The sequence below is a fragment of the Schistocerca americana genome, chromosome 5, assembly GCF_021461395.2.
Source record: "Schistocerca americana isolate TAMUIC-IGC-003095 chromosome 5, iqSchAmer2.1, whole genome shotgun sequence".
Lineage (NCBI taxonomy): Eukaryota > Metazoa > Arthropoda > Insecta > Orthoptera > Acrididae > Schistocerca > Schistocerca americana.
Genome location: NC_060123.1, coordinates 609,437,151 through 609,448,978, shown reverse-complemented (window position 1 = coordinate 609,448,978; position 11,828 = coordinate 609,437,151). Strand labels below are relative to the sequence as shown.

General features: G+C 47.6%; 1 pseudogene; it reads left to right on the top strand.

Annotated features, from left to right (window-relative positions):
- Positions 1 to 4,598: 4,598 nt before the first annotated feature.
- Positions 4,599 to 4,716, top strand: LOC124617346 (annotated as a pseudogene).
- The last annotated feature ends 7,112 nt before the right edge of the window (positions 4,717 to 11,828 follow it).

Sequence of the window (11,828 nt, the reverse complement as noted above, 5' to 3'; positions counted from 1 at the left end):
CCGCACAATAAAAACCGGTGAAAGGATCGCAATGTCTTTGTCTACTGTCGCTATAAAGAGAGGTGAGGTCCCAAACTCTCCCCTAAAGGGAGTCGTTTGCACACTCACGTGAGCACAAAGCGAGCATGCTCACGCATCGAGCTCCACTGCACTCAGTCTTGCTGCAAGCAGTGAAATGGAGGCTTCAAAAGACGAGGAAAAGGAAATTCACTGAAGAATGGCACAAGTGAACTGGGAGCGCTGTGTGTCCTTTGCAAGATATGAGACGTTGCTCAACTGAGTTAGGAAGGGAAGGTTTTCGATGACCGATGATGCACGGTCTGGAACGTCACACCGCATTACCGATGCCAGCGTCCTCCAGGTTGGTGCCTTCATCATTCAAGACGGGCGAGTTACGATAGCAGTCATTGCCATAGCGGTTGTATTTACCGTCGGAAGTCTTCACATTATCACTAAGGATAGAAATTTCACAAAACATGCGCCCACATAATCTTCAATCAGCAAATGAAGAATGTCGAATGAGATTCTCTCTTGAACGTCTGCAGCCCTATGCCCAGCCGGGGAAGAAAGAAGGAAGATTAGCATTTAACGTTCTGTCGATATCGAGGTCGTCAGAGACAGGGCACAAGCTCGCAATGTTTCAAGGACAATGAAGTAAATACAATCCAGCGTTCGTACGGAGCGATTTAAGGAAACGCCGGAAAATCTAAATCGGAATGGCCGGACGCAGATTTGAACCCTCATGCCAAGAAAATGGTTCAAATGGCTCTGAACACTATGTGACTTAACTTCTGAGGTCAACAGTCCCCCAGAACTTAGAACTACTTAAACCTAACTAACCTAAGGACATTACACACACATCCATGCCCGAGGCAGGATTCGAACCTGCGACCGTAGCGGTCGCGCGGTTCCAGACTGAAGCGCCTAGAACCGCTCGGCCAGACTACGGCTTGTATCCAAGTCAGAGCGACGAAGTCTCCAGTAGAAGACGTCCACATAAATACGTGAAAGGTTACGGTCACCTTCTTCTTTAACCAGAAGGGCCCCCGTCTTAAGGAGTCTCTGCAGTGTGGGACAACGGTGATCGCACGGCGATAATTACAAACCCTGACCACCCGTCGGAAATCGATCAACTTCAATGTTTCAACCACGGCAACTCAACAACGAGGTCATCCTGCTCCATGACAACGCAAGGCCACAACCAGCAAACGAAGTCGAGGAGCTCTTGAAGAGTTTTAAATGAGAGTTTCCCCATCACCTGCCTCTAATGACCTCGATGTCGACGGGACATGAAACCGAATCTTCCTTCTTCTCCCAGTCACATTCCATACTGTCCGGACTTGTCTCACTGCGATTAGGCTATTTTTGGCGAGCTGAACAAGCCTTTGAAAGGCGGGCCATTCACCTCGGACGAGGACGTCAAGTAGTATGTTAGGAACAGGTTCACAAGGCAGCGCCAGTAATTTTACGAGATGGCCCATTCACGGCCTCGCATCGCAGCGCTCGGTAATGCTTTTGAAATAAAGGTGCAACTTACCGTTTACAGACCTCCGGCTCGTTCTTTCCTTTAATGTCCCTCATATACTCTTCAGTAAACGAAAGCATGCCCCTAATTTTTTTTCCTTAATGGGATTCAGAAGACGGTAGACACTTCCAAAGTTGACACTGTGTTCTTTGAGTTCAGAAAGACGTTACATTTCTCACTGTGAAGGACGCCCGTGCCTACGGAATAGTGGATCGGCTTCGTGACTGGTCTGAAGACTTACTAGCTTTTTATCAATGAGAATTAATTCGTCAGATGTGATAGATGGTTTCGTGTACAAATAAAAAAGAAAGAAAATGTTGTGGGACTCTTACTGTACCTGATATATGTGACGTTTGACGTACAACCCACACAGTGTGTCCGACGGTGCGTGGAGACCAACACTCCGGCTCTGGCTGATGTAACAGTTTTCTTCTGTAGCACCACTTTACAAATGTTCTATTCTCTTCTTATCTACACTAGATGTTAACAAATTTCTTTTCTTTAAAAACGCTTTCCTTGCCACTGCCAATCTACGATTTATGTCCTCTTTACTTCGGCCATCATCAGTTATTCTGTTGCTCAGATAACAAAACTCATCTACTACTATAACTGTATCGTTTATATTCTAATTACCTCAGCATCGCCTGATTTAATTCCACTACACTTCATCATACTTGTTGTTTTTGTTGAAGTTCATCTAATATCCACCTTTCAAAACACTATCGATTCCGTTCAGCTACTCTTCCAAGTCCTTTGCTGTCTCTTACAGAATTACAATGTCATCGGCAAACCTCAATTTTTATATCTTCTCTCTGGACTTTAATTCCTACTCCAAATTTTTTTTTTGTTTCCTTTAGTGCTTGCTCAATGTACAGATTGAATAACATCGGGGATAGGCTACAGCCCTGTCTCACTCACTCCTCAACCACTGCTTCCTTTTCGCGCCCCTCGATTCCCATAACCGCCATCTGGTTTCTGTACAAATTGTAAATAGCCTTTCGTTCCCTGTATAACCCCTGCCCCCTTCAGAATTTGAAAGAGAGCATTCCAGTCAACATTGTCAATAGCTTTCTGTAAGTCTACAAACGCGTGGTACTGTTTATCCGCAGCGTAGCAACAGGGGCGCCTTACCAACCGAACCGCTGGACGCGAGGTATGGAAAGGCGGCCCATCATTGATGTTACCTCGGCAACGGCGTCACGTCCCCTTCGGTGAGCCGAATCGTCAAAAGTCGCAACTAATTTTAAACACACTACTGAAGTCAGTGTGGTGTCACCGCCAGACACCACACTTGCTAGGTGGTAGCCTTTATATCGGCCGCGGTCCGTTAGTATACGTCGGACCCGCGTGTCTCCACTATCAGTGATTGCAGACCGAGCGCCGCCACACGGCAGTTCTAGAGAGACTTCCTAGCACTCGCCCCAGTTGTACAACCGACTTTGCTAGAGATGGTTCACTAACAAAATACGCTCTCATTTGCCGAGACGATAGTTTAGCATAGCCTTCAGCTACGTCATTTGCTACGACCTAGCAAGGCGCCATTATCAGTTACTATTGATATTGATTCAAGTACCGTCAAGACCGACGTTCTTCATTGATGGATTAAAGTTAAGTATTCCACCAGCTACGTCCGTTTTTTCTAAATTCTAATTTCCTTGTCCTGTTCCAGATCTCACGCCAGCCTGCGTAAGCTAAAACGCGTGCCTTTCGGCCTCCTCTAGTAACACGGTGTTGGCTCTCCTGCCAACCAGAACAGTCAGAACTATGACGAACATTATAGTCAATTGTACATTGAGATGAGGCTGCCATTTTATATTGTATCAAGCGACAAGTTACAATGTTCCGCGACAGTATCAGATACATAGACATTGCTGTGGACATGAATTGTTACTAAGTAATTCATATAATAAAGTCATCTAATCTTTTGTCTGTGTCGTAGTATTCGCTTGAATTCCTCCAGAAGTAAATAAAGGCTTGCCAGGAGCCACTACAGCGACACCGCGAATGTTTCAAGGGTTTTTTCGTCTGGCACTAGCGCACCACGAAGTACTGTGCCGAACTTTTTCAGTGCTCTTTCGATGGACTGTCCCTTCTTTGAAAGCTTTCAAGTGAGTTTGTGCTCAGCTCTGTATGCAAATTACCGCGGTCTCATAAATTGGTTATATTTTTTATTTTGTAGTAACCTTGTTGTGTCTACACAAGACAGCCTAGACACAATGAGAGGAAGCCGAAAGACACGCGCTAAGTTAAAGCAGGGTGCGTGAGGTCTGAAACAGGATACGTTATGAATGCTATAAAGAAAAGTACGTAGCTTCTGGAATACTTAACTTTAATCCATCCTTTTGGTACATCTGGAGATTGTGGCGATACAAGTGAGACTCTTTAGATACATGCAATGTTACTAATGGCGCCTTGCTAGGTCGTAGCCATTGACTTAGCTGAAGGCTATTCTAACTATCGGCTCGGCAAACGAGCGAGGCTTCGTCAGTATAGTCGCTAGCTACGTCGTCCGTACAACTGGGGCGAGTGCTAGTCCGTATCTCGAGACCTGCCTTGTGGTGGCGCTCGGTCTGCGATCACACAGTGGCGACACGCGGGTCCGACATGTACTAATGGACCGCGGCCGATTTAAAACTACCACCTAGCAAGTGTGGTGTCTGGCGGTGACTCCACAAACCTTCTCGCTACAATTTTGCCATTGTATCCACGGTAATGACCTCATTTTTACTGAGACTGCAGTCCTCGTGGGGACTGCAGGTGGATCTTAACACACAGGAAAAAAATGGCAATGTCCTGTAACCTTCATTGAGCCGACATCTTCCACTCCAGGTAGTTGTCTCAGCACGCTGAAAGGTGGACCGTCAGTGCTATTGGTTGAAATGGATTACTGTAGTATGTGACCCTGATATTGAGACTCAGGCAGATATTAAGTGACGTAGTCGAGATATCAAAAGGGACGCCATTTATTTTATTCAAGACCAAAATAACAAAACCTCATTACAATGTTGCGTGGTCACATCGATTAACTATGCACAAACCGCACGCAGAATATCCGCATGTGTTACAAATATAAGCCAACGGCCTTGCCGCAGTGGATTCACCGGTTCCCGTGCGATCACCGAAGTTAAGCGCTGTCGGGCGTGGCCGGCACTTGGATGGGTGACCCTCCAGGCTGCCATGCGCTGTTGCCATTTTTCGGGGTGCACTCAGTCTCGTGATGCCAATTGAGGAGCTACTCGACCGAATAGTAGCGGCTTCGGTCAAGAATACCATTATTACGACCGGGAGAGCGGTGAGCTGACCCCACGACCCTCCTATCCGCACCCTCCTCCGAGGATGACACGGCGGCCAGTTGGTCCCGATGGGCCACTTGTGTCTGCAGACGGAGTGCTTACAAATATACTTGTCACGGACAAACGAACAATAAACAAATTTTCTATCGTGTAATCTATTTGCCTAATGGCTTGTGCTCCACGATTGCCGCCAGCTCGAATCACTTTCTTCGTGACGAGCCTACAGTGTTCATAACTTCCTTGTTGTTTCCTTCAAATGTTATAGTCAGAATAATGAGTACACTGATTGGAGACCTTTTCTTCTTACGTAAATTTCTGCATGACGCCTTGTTGAAGTGATAAACATTAATGACGCTACGACTTTCGGTGCACGTGCCGAACACCAGTAGCCGATGAGTGCATAGCTTTGCTCCGCCGTTTCCACCTCAGCCAAATGAAGGAACTACTCGCAGAACTGTAATGTAGTTTGCAAACCGGCACGTAGCAGCGCTCGTTAGTCGCGTACACTGATCAATACTTTCTTGTGATGTCAGTCGCCTGGTAGAATTTGTTCAGAAAAAACAGAACACCTTGAAAGACTAGAGATACGACGTTCATACAGAATATTCGCAGGAAATGTACGTTGATATGTTCTGCAGAAATTATTAGCAGGTCAGTCACCTCGGTTGAGCATGTGTCATGTTGCCCAGTAGACAGAGGGTCCGCCATGGACCCTAATAACTTGTCCCATGCGTGACTGCATCGACGTTATATAAGGCGCGAATGAAGTCCTGTGGTATAGCCATCCACGCTGCGTTCACTTGGTTCCAAATCTCGTATGTGGTGGTTGGCTTTGGGTCACAGCGCCATACCTGTCGTTTCGCCATAACCTACACATTTCCGATTGGCGACACGTCTGGTGATCTGGAGGGCCAGCACAGAAGGCTGACATCCTGTGACGCCAAGAAGGCACGTGTTAGTGCAGCTACATGTGTTCGCGCATTGCCTTGCTGGAAAATGGCGTCTGGGGTGTTGTGCAGAAAGGGTATGGCTACGGGTCACAGGATCCCATTCACGTAGATCACACTGGATACAGTGGCCGGGATACGCACCAACTGTGATTTGTGGTTGTACCCAGTAGCACCCCACACCATAAGCTCTTATGGTTGCACAGTATGTCCTGTGCGAATTTGCATTCGTCAAAGGTAGGCGGAGAAATGGACGAGGCGTAATAAATGGCGACGGACTGTCACGCCCGATAATGTACGATGTGTTACACTGTTCCACTGTTGCGCCAGAGCCGAGGAGGGCGCATATTTGTCCTGCAAAGCCATTCCGACGAAGTGCAGATCTTCTGGGATAGTGTTCTTGGTGGTTCGACCTGACCTATCTCGTCGTGCTATATGGCCTTATAGGTGTCGATGCCATCATGCATGCGACAGGTTATCAGGTCTCATGACAGCCCTGTGTCTACTAGGCAACAGGACACATGCTGAACCGAGGCGACTGAAATACCAATCATTTCCGGCGAACATACTAATGTACATCTCCTGTGATATGAATGTCTTATCTCTAGTGTTCTGTCTTTTTCTGTACATGAGTGTACTTCGAACGGCAGGCCGGCGTGGCCGAGCGGTTCTAGGCACTTCGGTCTGGATCCACGCGACCGCTACGGTCGCAGGTTCGAGTTCTGCCTCGGGCTTGGATGTGTGTGATGTCCTTAGATTAGTTAGGCTTGAGTAGTTCTAAGTTATAGGGGACTGATGACCACAGCAGTTAAGTCCCATAGTGCTCAGAGCCATTTGAACCATTTTCATTTAACTGAATACGTTATCAGCAGTGTTGTAGGTTGCAATTATTTGTTATTAGATACGTTTCAGACGGACCCTCTAGACTAGAGAGTAGGCTTGGTCGCTGCAGACAGATGTGTGGTCCATGTACCACATTTTTGTAGTTTCACAGGACTCCGAAAAGAAACTGAAAATAACGAGTGTGTTACAAGAGCTAATGATGTACGCATCTGAAATGCTAAATGGTTCACCACGCCACGTGCTGTAGGCCGATGAACGGGCCGCAGCCTATGCTGCTATCGATATCCTGAGCCTCCAGAACTGATTCCTGGCAACACCGGAGACACCATTTCAGTCACACTTGAAATACCCTGTATGTGTAAGAAATGTGACGGATAAAGTCGGAAGCTCCGTGGACTAGTTTCTCGGCGATTCTGTTTGCGACAAGACAGAAGTAACGGCAGGAAATCTTACTGCATTGCCGCAAGGACTGGAACATGGAACCGGGATTGGCATCATAAAAATTTCCTTCAGTCTGGCTGGAGTACTGCGTCAACTGTGATTAACCCGATGGCCGACTTCAACCTGGCTGTCTCCCAACGCAATGCTACAAGAACAACTCAAGTGTAGAACGTTGCAATACAGTACCACGAATGACACACGTGATGTGAGAACGTGGCCTGGTCAGGACACACAGGCATGTGAGCGTCTGACAGAAGTTTCTCCAGTAAACAATTAATAACAGTAACTCATTATGTTCATTAAAATTTCAGAGCAGTCACAATGTAAGGTGGCTATAATTTCGCACCTTACAAGAACTCATCCACGTACTTTGCCGTGATCTACAAACACAATTAGGTATCATGTGATAGGTTGTACATCGTATATATGAATATATATATAGCAGACTGACATTGTCACATACGTCGTGTAAATGATTGTTAACGTTTATTGCATGAAAGGTGACGGAGTGTCTTTATCATAAAAAAAACGGCGTAATGAATGATTCCCTATACTAGTAGAGGTTGGAACGCCAGTGGAGATGAAACGGCAGGCGGAACTCAAGCTCTGGGTGGAAAACTCAGGAGGTGTTGGTCCTGCTTAAACACTGCAAGCAGCTTGACGGACGTCGTGTGCTCTGGTCCACAATAGGGTGACGGCTGGCCGCTATAGTAGTAGAGGGCGGAAGGATAACCGGATAATACTTCCGAACGCTGAAAATCTTGGACGGAAGTGAGAGGAACGAAGAAGAGGCACATCGGAAACCACGCAGGTTGGGGTATTTCCAAGGATCTTTTACTCAGAAGCATACCATTGTACTAGTATAGATTTTTCCTTGCAAGCTTTCCGCGCTGGACGAAAAAAGACTAAAATATGGTTGGTCGGCATTCGGAAGAATCTGTAGAGAGGGAGAATATTCCGTGGTAGCGGGAATTTGATTCGTTTTCGGAATTTCGACTGTGGGGAGCCGTGCCTTGCTGAGAGGCCAACGGTGGAGAGACGAGGTCTTCCGTTCTGAGCGCCCGTGTATGACGGTCGCTCGATATCAACTTTTGTTGGTTCAGACGAACTTGCTGTCTTTGTTCTCAGGAGAGTTTATAGTTAAAACAGTTAGGCACTGTACTGTTGCGAACCTATACTATTCTGGACTTCACCTCTGGGGATGGAAGTCGTCGTTCAGTACGCAGCGTTCCTCTGCCAACACTTACGTTGAGACGTTATCTGAACTCCGTCCTTGTGGCTGGGAGTTCGCGTTTCTCGTCTGTAGAACACAGAGAGGAGAATACAGTATTAGAGTATATTAGTCAGAGGACAGCCTTCTGCCGTCCTAGTGTTTGAAAGAGTTTATTTGCGTCTGGAGTTGTTCCATCGTCGCAGACCAGTACGAGAACCATCACTTCGACGCACCGGACGCACTACATACGGTGATATCGCAAATTGCTTCGGCTTATTAGAGCTATAACAGCTGTGATCACGTTAGTTTATTTCCACTGAGGTTACACACCACCTAGATCGTCTTTGAAAGTAGTGTCTTCTAGTGCTTGGTACGTAGATGATGTCAGTCATTTCGCGTCATTGATATTAGAACACGCGCTCATAATATGGGGCAGAGTTGGACAATTGATTAGTAATTTTACTTATAAAATGTAAACTTTGTAGTATAAAGGTTTTTTGTAATCTTTGATAAATATATAAGCAGGAACAACGTTTATCATTTAGTAGTATTAGTTGCCTTCATCATTCATTTATGTTTAGATTGTAATTTATATAATTAAGATGGTTGGTTGTTTGGGGAAGGAGACCAGACAGAGGGGTCATCGGTCTCATCGGATTAGGGAAGGATAGGGAAGGAAGTCGGCCGTGCCCTTTCAAAGGAACCATCCCGGCATCTGCCTGGAGTGATTTAGGGAAATCACGGAAACCTAAATCAGGATGGCCGGACGTGGGATTGAACCGTCGTCCTCCCGAATGCGATATACACTCCTGGAAATGGAAAAAAGAACACATTGACACCGGTGTGTCAGACCCACCATACTTGTTCCGGACACTGCGAGAGGGCTGTACAAGCAATGATCACACGCACGGCACAGCGGACACACCAGGAACCGCGGTGTTGGCCGTCGAATGGCGCTAGCTGCGCAGCATTTGTGCACCGCCGCCGTCAGTGTCAGCCAGTTTGCCGTGGCATACGGAGCTCCATCGCAGTCTTTAATACTGGTAGCATGCCGCGACAGCGTGGACGTGAACCGTATGTGCAGTTGACGGACTTTGAGCGAGGGCGTATAGTGGGCATGCGGGAGGCCGGGTGGACGTACCGCCGAATTGCTCAACACGTGGGGCGTGAGGTCTCCACAGTACATCGATGTTGTCGCCAGTGGTCGGCGGAAGGTGCACGTGCCCGTCGACCTGGGACCGGACCGCAGCGAAGCACGGATGCACGCCAAGACCGTAGGATCCTACGCAGTGCCGTAGGGGACCGCACCGCCACTTCCCAGCAAATTAGGGACACTGTTGCTCCTGGGGTATCGGCGAGGACCATTCGCAACCGTCTCCATGAAGCTGGGCTACGGTCCCGCACACCGTTAGGCCGTCTTCCGCTCACGCCTCAACATCGTGCAGCCCGCCTCCAGTGGTGTCGCGACAGGCGTGAATGGAGGGACGAATGGAGACGTGTCGTCTTCAGCGATGAGAGTCGCTTCTGCCTTGGTGCCAATGATGGTCGTATGCGTGTTTGGCGCCGTGCAGGTGAGCGCCACAATCAGAACTGCATACGACCGAGGCACACAGGGCCAACACCCGGCATCATGGTGTGGGGAGCGATCTCCTACACTGGCCGTACACCACTGGTGATCGTCGAGGGGACACTGAATAGTGCACAGTACATCCAAACCGTCATCGAACCCATCGTTCTACCATTCCTAGACCGGCAAGGGAACTTGCTGTTCCAACAGGACAATGCACGTCCGCATGTATCCCGTGCCACCCAACGTGCTCTAGAAGGTGTAAGTCAACTACCCTGGCCAGCAAGATCTCCGGATCTGTCCCCCATTGAGCATGTTTGGGACTGGATGAAGCGTCGTCTCACGCGGTCTGCACGTCCAGCACGAACGCTGGTCCAACTGAGGCGCCATGTGGAAATGGCATGGCAAGCCGTTCCACAGGACTACATCCAGCATCTCTACGATCGTCTCCATGGGAGAATAGCAGCTTGCATTGCTGCGAAAGGTGGATATACACTGTACTAGTGCCGACATTGTGCATGCTCTGTTGCCTGTGTCTATGTGCCTGTGGTTCTATCAGTGTGATCATGTGATGTATCTGACCCCAGGAATGTGTCAATAAAGCTTCCCCTTCCTGGGACAATGAATTCACGGTGTTCTTATTTCAATTTCCAGGAGTGTAATTAAGAGACCCTAAGATCTGCTTCAGGAGGTAGTCAGACACTGCCAAATCTTCATTTTATCGTTTAATACTTTCCGTTGCGCACATTCATTTTACACCCGCCTGGAGCAACATTTTAGAACAAGTCGCATTTAACTTCCTTTATTTTGACATGTTTCATTCGATCAACGCATCTTCAGAAATTGCGTTATGTGTGTCCCTTGGCGATGAAATTTCTGCTCGTGCTGGGCGAGTAAAACAGGTCAAAATAAAGAAAAAAGTTATATGTGGCGTGAGGCTGCTCTGAAATTTTAATTTCTAACGGTCGCTGTTCCCCTGCAGGCAAGCCCGCGCTTGCTATCATTATATTCCACAGACAGAATGCGCGCGGCCACGCCCAGGTCGGTCAGAGGCGCCGTCAGTTCGTCGTGGTGGCCATAAGAAGATGCTAATCTCAGTATCGAAACCGTGTCTGAGATATAAGGAGAGTAGGAGAGGGATGACGTCACTGCTAGCTGAAAACCGGTGCCTGAGAGAGGGTCCAGCCGAGATTCGGCTCTCCAGGCGGTGAGCAGGAACCAACACGTCATTCTTGTTCCACATGTGATAATACAGTCTACCCACAGCGGTGCATAGTGTCTTATTTGTCAGCACATTCTACACGTACAAACAACCTTTGCTAAAGATCCTCGTCGGCAGATAGGCCACACCGAATCGTACTTTAACATTGCAAGAGGATCTGAAGGAAAAAATCAGACAGATAAATGAAGATGGGAATTTGAAATATCAATTACACTGGCTAGGCAACATCCACAGAAATGTACGAGGGTAATCCCAAAAGAAAGTTCTCCTATTTTTTATAACTACATATACCAGTTTATTTCTACAGTGGTTTACATCAGTTCACAGGTTGAACATTTAGCTATTTTTCGACATAATCACCATTTCTGTCGATGCATTTTTGTAGACGCTGTCGCAGTTTTTGTATGCCCATGTCATACCAGCTCGCCGCCATGCTGTTCAGAAAGTTATGAACCTCTTCTTCCTCCTCGTCGTCGGAGCTGAATCGCTTTCCGGCCAAATGTTCTTTAACCTAGGGAACAGGGCGCCAAGTCAGGCCTATAGGGTTAGTGGGTGATCATGTTCCACTGAAATTGTTGCAGGAGAGCAACAGTTTGCCGAGCGATGTGTGGGCGAGCGTTGTCGCGGAGAATGTGTACGCCCTTGCTCAACATTCCTCTTCTCCGCTTCTGAATTGCCCGTTTGAGTTTTTTCAGAGTCTCACAGTACCTGTCAGCGTTAATTGTGGTCCCAGAGATTAAGCTCCGATGAAGAGGTGAAACAAGAGGTTCATAACTA